The following is a 14,837-nucleotide window of genomic DNA, read 5'->3' as shown; positions in this document are numbered from 1 at the left end:
TCTCCATGATATCCCTGGTAATTATGAATCCTTCACTTATGACTCATTGCCTCCTTCAACCTTACTTGTCAGTTAAGGTTGTGAATTTCACATCTGAGGGCCTTTAGGTCTGGTTCCCCACCTTCTCTCCATGATACACAATTTCCCAATGTTGACAATAAAAAACCCAGTCAGGTGATTTCAGAGGTTGGCATGGGGCAGGTGAATGCTGGATGTAGACTGTTGTATAAGATCAAAATAATGGCATGTACAGAGGAAATCAGGGTTCTCAGATGCCAGACTGGGACACTTAGAACAGAGTAGCAAGGCTGCAAGCTCTAGCAATGCCCTTTCAGCAGGCTAAGAATATCATATTTGAATTTGAATCACGTGTTTCAAACATTTATTCAACTAGAAAGACAGAGGGATGGAATCATGAGAATAGGTTTTATAGGCTTGAACCTAGTCAGTCATTCTTTAAAATGTAGAATTGAGTACTATGGTGAAACCACTTTATGTCCATGCTTAAGTGTCCAAAACGTAATTTAAGAGCAAAAGGGACTTTAGGGATCATATAGCCCAATCTCCTAATTTTACAGATGAAGAAACCAAAGCCTGGAGAGGTTAAGTGCCTTATCCAAGGTCACATAGTTGGCTGGTGGCACAGCTAGGACTAGAAAGAACCCTGGTCATCTTACACGCATTCCTTTGTGGTCACTACTCTGTCTCTCCACAGTTTCATTGTTTTTAAATTATGAGTGACTCAGCTCACTTCAAAGGGCAAAGAACTAATTTCCTTCTGATTGAAATGAGACAGTCACAGGGTTTCACACAAGAAAATTGAAAAATGATATATGTGGCTTATTTCTTTGTTCCTTTCTGTTTTTGTCTCTGGATCAAGAGGAAGCTAGGAGAACAGTTGGAAGCAAGACGAGGCAATCCAATGGCTGCCATTGAGCAGAGGGTATATACATCAGGGAAAGCAAACAAACATCTGCTCATTGCTAGAGTGCAAACAAAAAATTACATCTATCTCCCTCAGTGGAGATATGGACCAAGGTTGCAGCTGTCAGGATCTCTGCTTCTAAATTGCTTAGAGCCTAGAAGATGTGGATGCTGACATTTAAGGGAGTGGACCACTTCTCATTAAGGGCACCAACCTTGGTGGTTAGGGAGAAGGATAACTTGGAAGAGATCCAAGTCTAGCTGGCAGATGCAGCTCTTCTATTAACAAAGGGAAAATGAAGCATCCTGTATGAATGGAATTTTCCCTGATTTATTGTGAAATTGTTCATCTCTGCTCCTTTATTTAAGACCACATGCAGTCTGTGTATCTACTACTAAATTGGATCCGCCTGCCTCGTTTGTTCATTTTGTTGTTGTTATTATTGCCATTTGTTCATTCATTCATTCGTTCAGCATTTATAAGTGCTTACTACACTTTAGGCACTGTTCTGGATGTTAGAGATACAATGTGAAAATGAATCCTAGTTCTCGTTTCGGAGAGATTGCAGTCCAGTGGGGAGAGAGAGATGAGCAAACAATATAGTCTGATAGAGGATGTGATCAAAGTATACTCAAGGTAACAAGGAATAGCAGAGGCAAGGAAGTTACCTGAGATGGACAAGAAAGGCTTTCTGGAGAACTTAGGTTTGAGTTAATCTTGAATGAAAATAAAATCTGGGAAGTAGGTGAAGGAAGAAATCAGAAAGAACAATGCACGAAGGCAAGGAGGTTCAGATAGCCTGGGGCATTCTGGGGATCCACAAAGAGTTTGAGGGGTGGGATAGTGAAACAATCTGAAGAAGTAAGCAGGGGCAAGGGCTTTATATGCCGAAGATGGTTGAAAGTCAATGAAGGGTACTAAATATCAGACCTTCTAAATATTCCCAAACTCCTCACTTACAGTGTGCTGTAGCCTTTGAAGTCAGACAAATTCATGTTCAGTCATTTCTTAACTGAAGACCTTGGACAAGTTACTTAACTACTTGAATCATGCTACTTTGTCTTTAAAAGTGAGGATGATTATTTCTGCTTCATGTTTATGGGGAAGAGTTAATAATATATGTGAGTTCACCAAGCATAGAACTAGTAGGACAATTAACATCCATCTTATAGTCTCCTTCCTCTTCTTCCTTCTTTCCTTTCTTCCATTTGCATCCCAACTAAATCCTTCCTTCATTCTCTCCTTCCCAAGATTCACTGTTTTTACAGAAATTGTGACTGTTTTGTGTGTCTTGACAGTCTTGTTTATTAAGTGGATGACATTTAGAAAGCAATTTTCGCAAGTTCTGTCTTCATAACAGTAAATGTACCAGACCACTGCAATGTCCACAACTGAGTGGATCTGCTTGCCATTGCTGGGTGACATATTTCGATGATCCTGTTATAGACATGAAGCATTTTTACAAATTACAATCAGAATTTGCCAAAAATTGATGCAGCTGTAGTAGGGTGAAATTTATTCTTGCACATCCCCTAACCTATCAAATTGTCAGCAGTCTGCCTTTTGGAAAAAACTAGATAATTCTTTGCTTTATTTTGTTTCCAGTGTTACCATATGCAATTCTTTTGTTTGTGTTATGAAGATATCTGAACATTTTTTATATGTTTGAATGAAAAGGTCATTTACAACATATTGTGTTTGGGTGAAAACTTTCAAGAAGTGAAAATGATTAATAGGCTTAAAGACAATTAGTTTCCGTAATATACTAAACTAGAGTGACTATCAGATTCTCAGTGGCTCCTGGATAGGTTGAGTATGGAATTCACATAGTTGACTTTGGAGCACTTTTCTTTATGATCACCTAATTTGCTTGGTGCCTAGACTCAGAGACTCTTGGTGTAGGAAGGAACTGTAACAGTTACCTAGTTTCCAACATCCTGTCTGACACTTGAGTCCCCTCTATAGCACCATTGCTAATTGATTGTGGAGGCTTCGTTTTACCAGAGTCAGTGATGGGACGGATACTCTCTGGTACTTAAAGGTAGCCCATTCCATCTTTGGATTTCTTTTATTATTTAGAAAGTGCTTCCTAATATTAAACTAAAATATGTTTTTATAAACTTTGGTCCTAGATTTATGACTTACAACCATACGTTGTATAAGTCTCCCATCCAAGTACTAACCAGGCCCAACCCTGCTTAGCTTCCAAAATCAGATGAGATTGGGCACATTCAGGGTGGTATAGCCATATACCAGAGTAAATCTAATTACTTTTTTCACGTTAACATCTCTCAGATGTTTAGAACCAACTAATGTTTGACAAGGCTTCTCCTTCATCAGAATCTTCTTTACTCTTAGTTCAACATTTCCATTTTAATCAATAGTTGCTACAAGACCTGATTTCACGTTTCTCTACCATACCTTTCAAGTGCCTCTGAGTATATTTGTCCATACATGGCTGAAAGGGTAGCAACTAGAATGCTGTGTATACGCACAGTGTGTTGCAACCAGTGCAAAGTAGTCTATACTATCACTTGCCTTGTTCTATTCTTGAAGCCTAAAATCAAGTTAGCTGTTTTTGGTGGCCACATCACAGAGTACTCTCATATCAAACTTAATATTGACTAAAACACTACTTTAAATCTCTTACTGGGTACTATCCATTAAAACCAGGCCTTCATGCTCTTTTTAAAATTTTAGTTATGGTTTCTAATATATCTCATGTTTCTCCCATCTTTTGCCATCTCCAAACATGACAGATCAGCCTTCTCTTTCTTTATCTAAATAATAGACAAAATTATTGAATGTGAAAGAACCAAAAAATTTTTCACTGGAAATATTCTTGTACAATGGTTCTCACCCTGGGATTCATGAATAGAATCTCAGATTCTATAGAAGCTTGATGATTTTTATGCAAAATATGTGCATATATGTATTTTTTTCTGGAATAAAGCTCTATAGGTTTCACTATATTTTTAAAGGTGTGCATGATCCAAAGAATATGGGGACTCCTACTCTAGAATGGCATCAGAGTACTCTGGCTATGGTCATTCAATCACTTAAAAAGATCCATTTATTTAAATGGTTTCTAGCCAATGGCTCTCTATCTCGAATGAATGGATGTCATAAAAGACCTTGTTAAATACCTAAGTACTCTGCACACTCCATAATCTTTGATTTTTAAGACTATTGTCCATATTAGAGACGGAAATGAAGTTAATTTGAGCTAATCATCATGTAGGTGCTCATAACCAATTCTTTTAATAATCTATTATAGAATCTTTCTCATGACTCAAATATTCAATCATTCAATCAACAAATAGTTATTTATTTCCTGCTATGTGTCAGGAACAATTCTAAACACTGGGGTTAAAACAGTTTACAAGATAGTCAAGGTCTTTACTCTCATGAAGCTTATGTACTAGGGAGGGAGTCAGACAATAAACAAACATACAAGTATAATTTTGGATAATGATTAATGGTCTGAAGTCAATAAAATAAGGAAAGTGACTGGGGTTGGGGAAGGGCAGTAACACTAGATAGGTCAGAGAAGAGTTTCTACTGGAGAATGACATTTTAACTGAGATCTGGTTGACAAGGACTTAGTCTGCAAATCTGCAGGCAAATATCCAGGCAAAAATACCAGCAATGCAAAGGCCCTGGGGTAGAAAATATCTTTGAGTGTTCAAGGAACAGAAGGAAGATCAATGTGACTGGAGCATAGTGAAAAAATAAATAATGGGACAAGAATAAATAATGAGTTTTAGAGGGAGGCTGGTAAGGCCCAGTGACAATGGTAAAGAGGGTAAACTCTCATTCTCAAAAAAGATGCTTAGAAAAAGTGGGTAAACTATACCTTAAATGCAATCAGGGGTGTAGGAAGCAGCAAGGTTTCATGGTCCAATTTATACCATTACAAGAATCTATTTGCTGTGTATGGAGAATGAATTGTAAAGAGGCAAGAGTAGAATGGAGGTACTTTGCCTATATTTAATTGTGGAATCTACCTTCTTTTTGTTTAAAAAAATATAAAAACAAAGAGTGTATTATCTCTAGCAGTCTGCCAAGATTTCATCCATTTTTCATGATTCCTCAAATATCATTAATATAGGTTCATTAACTGCATACATTCTTGGATTTAACTCCAACATCTCAGGTGACCAAAGCCATTGAAAACATTAGAACACTAGTTTTTTTTTTTTGTCTGTCCTTTTTCCTTAAACAATCTCTTCAACCATCTTGAGCTTTAGTTACTTCTTAGCAATGGTTGTTTTTCACCCTTTTCAGCCTGAAAATAATTCTCTTTGACAGGGAAGACAGAAACAAAATAGGATTTAAAGGAGTCTGCTTTCCTCATGTCATCCATCATCCTGGACAGCTACTCTGGCTTATTTAGGTATTTGCTTCTATTTTTTTTCTGCTACATCAGTATAATTTACAATTGTACAGTTAGAATTGGTTTTGGGGGAGTTTCCTTGAACCATATCTTGAATTCCAGTTTCCCATACTAGCTCCGCCACTTGGGTAAAGTATTTAACCTCTCTGTATCTGTTTATTCAACTGTAAAGTGAGGACAATAATAGAATCTATCTCATGGAGTTGTTGTGAAAAGTTAATGAGTTAAACATATAAAATGTTCTGAACAATGCCTGGCACATAGAGAGTGTTCAATATATGTTAGCTGCTATTATCATTACTATTACTACTAGTAGTATTATTATACTTTGGGCATGAGCTTCAGATTCCATACCTCCTTCATACCACTTCAGTATGACAGCCTTGCAATGTCCATACTTCGATTCAATGATACATCTTCTAAACTGCTATTTTTTTCTGTTAACTTTTTGAGCATCAATTCCTGTGGCAACATTGGGAGGGAAGTTATGCAGACCTGTGTTTGAGTCCTGGCTCTGGTTATTTCCTAGCTCTGTAACACTGGAATAAGGATTGCTCTCTCTAATCTTCAGCTTATTCTTTAGTAAAAAAAGAATAATATCTTCCATTGTTGGGAAGAGTGACTGGGATAGTGTATGCAAATCTAGTAGAGCCTGGCATATAATAAAGGCTCAATAAATTCAAATCTTCTTCTTTTTTCAATGTTTTCATGCTGTCCCAACCTTTTTGTGTTATCTGTAGAAATAACAAGAGCTCTTCCTGGAGCATGATGCTCAGAACTGGACCTCTGTCCTAGCCTGTCCTCTGGCCAGCTGGGCTGCCCCTTTCAAGTCTGCAGCCTTATGTCCATTCTTTGGCAGTTCTTGGCACTTTGATGCCCTTAAATGGCCACTAGTTACATTGAATTCCATGATACTTTTCATTTTCCCATGGTGGTGCCATCTTTAGCTAGACTCAATTCATAACTGATGTCACGATCAATTTGGTTTTCAGGGAACAAATAGGTATTTCATGCAAACTTTTTCCACCTACGACATTCAATATTAATGAATCCAATTCTAGTAGTTTGATCAGTTTTCTTCCCTTACTTTAATTAATTGTCCTAAGCTAGCCTCAATTCCCTCATTAGTAAAATGGAGATGACTACAGTACTTTACTCACAGGGTATTAGTGAGATTAAATGAGATAATTCATTCAACGTGCTTAGCATAGTGCCTGACACATAGTAAGCACTCAGTAAATGGTAGATATATAGGAATGCATAATTATGGACTTCTGAATCATGTGGATATGGGCCTGAGTTCAATTCCCAATGCCTCTGCTTATTAGTTATACCAATGATCCCTGTCTCTTCTGATTGCCATTGAAAACGTATTGCTCTTATATTCTCTCCCCTGAACCCCTTGCTTCCCTGTTATATAACTATCTTCATAACTACACATATTCAAATAGAGAAATAGCTATTTGCACCTCTCTGTCCTTTGATGGGATAAGTCCCCTCACCAAACCCATGAAACAGGAATATTTACTATCCCCTTTCTACACATGAGAAAAACTGAAGCTCTAAGAGGCACATCCAACATCATCTGGTACGCTGTTTTAATTAGAACTTCCCCTGATCAGCAAAACTGAGCTGCTGTCTCAAGTCACCCTAATTCCTTACTAGTCCTGGATCTTTCTGCTTCTCATACAAACTCTATTATTCTGAGGCTCCGATGCTCTGCCCAGCGATAGCCGCTCCCTGCTAGTCTCTTCCCACAAAGCACCAAACTTTGTTCCTTGGACCCACCATTGGCTGGCTCAAGAAGCCTGCTCTGAATGAATCACTCAACTTAGACTATGATGTTTCTGCCTTCCTGGCCTGAAGTATTGCCTGCTTGGAACTTCCTGCCACTATGTGCCACAGGGAAGATTTACTCTGCTAGCTAATGAGGCCAGTTGGAGCCAAGTGTGAGGTACCCTGCCCTGCCTTGGTATTTATTCCTCACCCTTCCCTTAGGCGCATGCTGCTATGACCCCATCAGGCCTAATGCCTACACCCACAGGGAATGAGAAAAGGATAATTTCAGTCTGTATGGATGAATCTTCCTTGGATAAGACTTTCCCTTGAACCTTTTAACTCTCACTATACATTTCTTTACTTATTAACTCTATTATACGACCTAGAAAAGCAGTATATGAAGCTCTTTAATTATTTGCCATTGTGGAAAAATGACTTTTCCCAAATTAATTATAATTTTGCAATGTAATCTTTCCTTCAAAATTCTTCAGTAAAGAAATTGATATGTTAGATCTAGAGCCACCTTCCTTTTAGACTTGCAACTATCTGTGGTGGGGACTTAAAAATGAAACCAAAGCTTACAGCTGATGTAATGATTAACTGTATGCCTTTCTGTTCTTATAAACATCTTCTTAGAGGAACAGATTTTACTGTTCTCTCCTATAATTATGGTCTTTGTGATGAAAATGAGCTTGCCTACTGTGAAAGATACCATCAGATATTGACATTCGAGGTATGAGAGTTCCAAACTAGAAGAGAGTGCCAGTTTTGAGGAGAAAAATGAAAGGGAAGATCAATACTGAAGAAAGAGTGAAGCCACCTTTCAGCCTTCGGACATGATGGAATTGAAGTAACTTCTTTTTTTTTTTTTTTTTTTTTGAGACAGAGTCTCATTGTGTTGCCCGGGCTATAATGCCGTGGCGTCATCTTAGCTCACAGCAACCTCAAACTCCTGGGCTCAAGAGATCCTCCTGCCTCAGCCTCCCGAGTAGCTGGGACTACAGGCATGCGCCACCATGCCCGGCTAGTTTTTTCTATATATTTTTAGTTGTCCGATTGATTTCTTTCTATTTTTAGTAGAGACGGGGTCTCGCTCTTGCTCAGGCTGGTTTTGAACTCCTGAGCTCAAACAATCCGCCCGCCTCGGCCTCCCAGAGAGCTAGGATTACAGGCGTGAGCCACCGCACCCGGCCAGTAACTTCTAACTTTAAGGATTTCTGACATGATTTTTGCTGTGACAACTCACACCGTAGAATTTATATAGTTGATGAAAGAAGAGAATAAACTTTTATGTTCTGATCTATTAAATCGATCAAGATTTTTGAGAGATATACTAAATATATCAAAGGATTAAGATAGTGAGCTGCCAGATTCTGGATGGGTTTTATTTATGGTTTAAAGTTTACTTTGGTACTGAAAAGAGCTTAAATTCAAGGAATGTTATTTTTTTTAAAATCTCAAAATCTTAACGGAGATAAATTGCCTGAGTTTTGTGAAACCCTACTCTTGTGGGAGTTGGTAATTTATTGTGAACTGTTGTAATGAAGGTAATTAAAGGTATAGAAGTTAGTGATCAATGGTCTTACAAGTGATTAAGTGTCTTTAATGTGCCCAGCACTGTGCTTGCAGCTGTGCAATTTATTTGGGGAGGCACGATTGAGGGAGATGCAATCTTATATCTCCTGTTACATATTCTATATGTGTTTTCAGAGTTTCTGCTTGAAGTTGCACCTAAAGCAGGTGAATAAAAGCAATTTTTCTATAAGTTTGTTTAATGTGAAATAACACTAGGCTTAGTTTCATGACTTAGAAACTGTCAGGAAAGTCAGAGATGGGAAAATATAATCAAGCCAGTGCTCAAACATCCTCCTTATTATGCCCATAGCCCGGTGTTAGTTTTTACTAATGTTGTTTCAATTAGGAAAGGAAAGGGGACTTGAAAGAATGGTGAGAATCAGGATAGTGACACGGCTTTCTGTCTGAGAACAGCTCTCCCTTTCCATATATCTTAGAGACCCTCACATCAAAGGCTTTGCTATAGTCCTAGTACATTCTGGACACAGGGAACTCCCCTTCCTCTAAACTTTTTTTTTTTTTTTTTAGAAAATCTTGCTCTGTTGCCCGGGCTGGAGTGCCGTGGCATCAGCCTAGCTCACAGCAACCTCAAACTCCTGGGCTCAAGCGATCCTCTTGCCTCAGCCTCCCAGATAGCTGGGACTATAGGTGCACAGCACCACACCTGGCTAATTTTTCTATTTTTAGTAGAGATAGAGTCTTTCTCTTGTTCAGGCTGGTCTAGAAATCCTGAGCTGAAGCAATCCTCCCGTCTCAGCCTCCTAGAATGTTAGGATTACAGGCGTGAGCCACCAAGCCCAGCCAATCCTTCCTCTAAACTCTTGATGGCATGGACACCACAGTTAACTGTCCTCTTTATATTTCTTTGTTTCCCTCATGGTGCCTTGCACATGGTAGGCACTCAAATATTTCTTTAGTGGATGGAATGGCCCATTTTGTGGTTGTAGTGGAGAAAGAATCAAAGGCTGGAGATACACTATCCTGATCCTCCCCTCCATGGAAAAAAAAGCTCTATTGTATCTATTGTGTTTTATTTTAGAAGTTGTATATAGCTTATTGTAAACAATACAAACAGTACAGAGAATACAAAGAAGAAAGTATAAATCACCTAAAATGCAGATATTTATGAGGATCATGGTCTCTGCTTTTGTAAAATGGGGATAATAATAGTATTAATATCAAAAAGTTGGTGTGGGAATAAAATAAAGTGGTTCTGGGAACATAGAAAATGCTTAATAAACTGAGTGTGATGGCTCACTCCTGTAATCCCAGTGACTCAGGAGGCTGAGATGAGAGGATCACTTGAGGCCAGGAGTTTGAGACCAGCCTAGGCAACATAGAGAGACTCTGTTTCTAGAAAAAAAATTTTAAAAATTAGCCAGGTGTGGTAGCATACCCCTGTAGTCCCAGCTACTCAGGAGGCTGAAGTGGGAGGATCACTTGAGCTCAGGAGTTGGAGGCTGCAGTAAGCTACAGTTGCACCACTGCACCCCAGCATGGGCAACAGAGCAAGGCCCCATGTCCAATAAATAAGTAAATAAATAAACAAATAAAGAAATAAAGAAAAGAAAAAGAAAACACTGCTTAATAAATGTTAGTTATAATCTTCCTCATCATTATCATCATCATCACTATCAACAGCTAGTGGGAGATAGAAATAAAAATGTGGAATTAGAGATGTTTTAGCAGTAGAAAAAGTGAAGTAGTGCCAGTCCTTTGAGATTTACAGGATGGGAGAAAGGATAACTATAGAAATAAAAATGACATGTTAAGGGTATATCAGGGAGAACATTTTCGGGGGATTGCACTTTAAGAAAATAGATCATTTGCTGAGAGCAAGAATGTAGGGGTAGTAGGGGGAATTGGGGTTTGGATAAGAGGAGAAGGTCTGATCACCAAGGTCCCATTCAGCAATAAATTCTATGAATCTGTGCTTTGTTGCTGTGGGGAATGAAACAAAAAAGTCCATTTTCCCTTTTCCCAGCTTTTTCAACCATCTAGAACACTGAAGATAAATTAAGAGAGTCTTGAGTGAAAATTTAAACTTCTCAAAGAAAGGAAATACTGTGTGAGGCCAACAGTGCAGATAAACAAGTGGATGCCTGAGCTGTGACTTAATTTAAAATACTGCCATAATGGCTTTTTGCTGCAGCAATTAGAAAAAAAAAAGGAGGTTGTTTCAGATAAACAGAAGCTGACTGATGATAGAGTTCCTAAAGAAAATAGAAGTGACTGATAAAAATTGAAATTCAGCGAGCACTTCAAGGGTAAGGAGTAGCCAGTGCAGTCAGACTGGTAGGCTGTTACTGGGCTTCTGAGACGAGCATATTGTTAGGCAAAAGAATTGCACATTGATACCATGTGTAAGGGTTAATAAGCAAGAAAAAGGTACATTATTTTTGATATTTTCTCCCTGCTGAAAACAAACAAATAAACACAAAAAACACTAGTGACTGGCAAAAGCAAATCTTGAGAAGTTAATAAATTGGACATTGATTCTCATGTTTGAAGATGGAACTGAATAAATAGGAATCAATATGCCCTGGATGGGTATTTTACAGATATATTAGGCTCATACCTCAATTGGTTGGCTTGGGGTTGGAGATAAGGGCATTTTGGTTAGCTGGTCTTGTTGTTGTTTTGAATATTATTAACTCATTTACGAGGGAAAGCCTCTTGTCATATGGGCACTTCTAGAATACTTCATAATACTTCTCCAATTTCATTCATGTTTATGCAATTGCAGTCATGCAACTCAGGATTATTTATTGCTAAGAAATAGTAATAATAAAGTGTGTTTTTTATAGTGGATGATGTAGCACTTTCCTGCACTCTCTGACGCAGACTCATTGGTCTCTTTTCAGTTCTTGGACTGTATCATGCTCTTTTACTACCTCAGAGCCTTCGAACATGCTGGTCCTTCTTCTTGGTATGCTCTGCTCCTCCCCCCTTCCCTTTGCCTACCTAAACTCATTATCTGTTAGGTCCTAGTTTAAATGTCACTACCTCAGGGAAGTCTTCTCTGATATATATGCCCTTGTAGCATTCCGAACTTGTCTTCTGTATACTTAGTATAAGTGTAGTTAATTACTTTTTAGTTATTAGTTTGATGTTTGTCTTCCGTATTAGACTGGTTTGAGAGGATGCTCATCATTCGCTCTCTCCTGGATTCTAACCAATAAGAGTATGCACACAAAGAAAAGAGAGCAGTGGCCAATATCCCCAAAGTACAGGGAAAATTGTTAGAGGACACAGATTAATTCTAAGGTCAAAATGGGCCCTCCTACTCCTTCACCACCTGGATTGATGATACTTCAGCCCTGGTCCTGATCTGGACAATTTAGTCACCTGGGCAAGAAGCAGGAAAAGAAAGAGCAGAGTCTGATGACATAGTGGGGCCCAAAAATGGTGATAGTACTACCTTTCTTACCCGTTGGTAAGGCATTCAGTGGAAGAGACAAAGCAGAGCCTCATTCCTGATTTTGGAGGCGAGGGGACCTTGGCTGCTAGAATAACATGGCTCAGTAAGTGGTTGAATCCAACCAATGAGATTAGCCACCTCTCTTCCTGTGGGGTGAACAGAATGTGCTAGTGAAGAAAGAGGTTAGGCTGGGTTTGGTGGCTCATGCCTATAATCCTAGCACTCTGGGAGGCTGAGGCAGGAGGATCCCTTGAGGCCAGGAGTTCAAGACAAGCCTGAGCAAGAGCGAGACCCTGTCTCTACTAAAAAAAAAAAAAAAAAAAAAAATTAAAAACAAAAGAGAGAGAGAGGTTAGTGAAAGTGGGAGGTAGGTGTGGGGTGAGGGAGGAGAGAGATAGATCTGCACCTCTGTTAGACTGTTAGGCCAGGGACTTTGTCTATCTTATTTACTCACTGCATCCCCTGTAAACACATCAAAGAGCAGTTGCAAAGTTTGAAAGAATTAAAACATTCTCTTAGCACAGTGCCTGGCACATTGTAAATATTCCATATATATTTGTTGAATCATGAATCATTTCTTACTGGAATTACTGAATCATGGCTAAATGGCTAGCCAAACTTGGAAAAAGACACTGTTATTTAATGGAAAATGTGAGGCAAGAAATCTGTTTCTAACCCTGGATGTGCTACTTGGTATTTGACCTTGATCAAGACACTTAGCATCCTTGGGCCTCAGTTTTCTCATGTGAAATATAAGGTAGTTGAATGAATTTGATTGTAACTGGTCCTATCTTGCTCTCAAGTCTGATCCTAAAATGCAAGGTTCAAATGCCCTTCTGCTTTAACTAAGCAGGAAAAAAAGCCTTAGTGCAAAAAAGTAAACTCTTCTCTTTAAGAATTATGTAAGTAAAAAGTTTCTAAAGCCTATTAGAAGCAGCGGGTTTTGAAAGGTTAAGTCTAATTAGAAATATTAAGAAGCAAGAGGTGATTCTAAAAGGAACCCAAAACAAATGCGAAAACAATTTCTTAAAGAAGGGCAATTAGAAAGTGCTTTTAAAAGTAATTAGCAAAACAATTTAAATCTCAAGTTTTTGTCTATGGACAGTTTAGCAAACAAGGATAAATATCTGTCAATTATTTTTGCTCCTTAAGTCAAAACTGCAGTTTTGACTTAAAAGCAGTAAGCTCTAGAAGTTGTTAGAGAGCTCCAGCTAAAGCTATTGGTTCTATGGATTATCTTTGCTTAACTTGCAGCCTGGGTTTACAGTTAATGTACATGACTCGTGATCAATTTCTGAATTATGATCTTTAATTAGTATGTGACACTTTTCTATTTATCTGAATGCTTCACACACAATTACAGAGAGTGTGTGTACTTAGATCTTTCTTTGACTTCTCCCTAGTTTCCAACTATGACTTTCCACTTTACGATTGTCAAAGCTTCTGTTAAGTGAGACATTAATATTCAGGCAGGAATTTCCTGAAGTTCTGAATTTATGATTATTCCCCAAAAATATTTTGTTTTTGTATTTTTATTATTAAATATTGTTCAGTTGTGACCTCAAACTAATTCATTTAACAAAATATTTTAAAGGCACTACTATGTTCCAGGCATAGTGATAGACATAGGAAGTATAAAAATGAATAAGAAAATTCTTGGGTTTAAGGAGTTTAGAGTCTAATGGAGAAGAAAGTCACACAAAAAAAGTAATTGCTCTCTAGAAATAAAAATATTGGGTCTTGAAATTAGCACATGTACAAGGCACTGTGGGAGTACACAGTATACAGGCAAGAGTGAATAATTCTTTCCCAAGAAGTTAAGTAAGCCTCATGGAGGAAATGTCATTTGAGTGGGTAGTAAAAGATGCATAGAGAGTGAGTACATTCATGAACAAAGAGAACAACACATATAAAAGAAAAGAGTTAGCAAAGGGTATACTTTGTTGGGAAATCATGGCAAAAGTAGTTTCTTTGGTAGGAAAACATTTGCAACAAAATGAGAGAGAATTCAAATACTCAGTATATGAAGAGCTTTTATAATTCAATCAGAAAAGATTAACACATCAGTAGAAAAATAAACCAACATTAATATAAAATATTTATCAGATACCTACTATATTTACACCATAGTAACAACAAAATCAACAACAACATACTCCCTATCCTCATGGAGTGTGCAGTCTAGTGGGGGATGCGGACAAGTAAATACAGTAATTACAATTTAGTCTGATGAAGCTACAATCAGAACACATAGGGGAGGCACCTAAAACATACTTGAGAAGCCAGAAAAGCTTCCCGAAGGAAGTAATCTCTAAATTTTAGAGGTAAAAAATGGGTAGATAGTAGCCAGACACAGATAGAAAGGGGCTGGAGAATGAAGGGGTGGATGAGTAGTAGTATAGCCATTGTGAACAACATACATGAAGGCCTAGAATTGAGAGACAGCATGGTATATTTGGGGGAAATTAAGACATTTCAGTGTGGCTGAAGCAAAGGGTGTGAGGGTAGAAGTTAGATCATGTAAGCATTGCAAACTATGGTAAGAAGTTTGAATTTTCTTAAGGAAGCGACTGAATTGCTCTAAGTAGGGAAGCAATACCATAATTACACTTGGGTCTTAGCCAATATGAATGACTAGAATGTGGAAAATGAACTGGAGTGGGCACAATCTAAGGCCAAAAGACCATTTAAGGGGATTTTTGCATGAGTTAGAACAAAAGATAGCGATGGCCTGCAAAAGG

The sequence above is a fragment of the Propithecus coquereli genome, unplaced genomic scaffold (assembly GCF_000956105.1).
Source record: "Propithecus coquereli isolate 6110/MARCELLA unplaced genomic scaffold, Pcoq_1.0 Scaffold104, whole genome shotgun sequence".
NCBI lineage: Eukaryota > Metazoa > Chordata > Mammalia > Primates > Indriidae > Propithecus > Propithecus coquereli.
The sequence above is the reverse complement of the archived record's forward strand: the minus strand, read 5'-3'. Positions refer to the sequence as shown.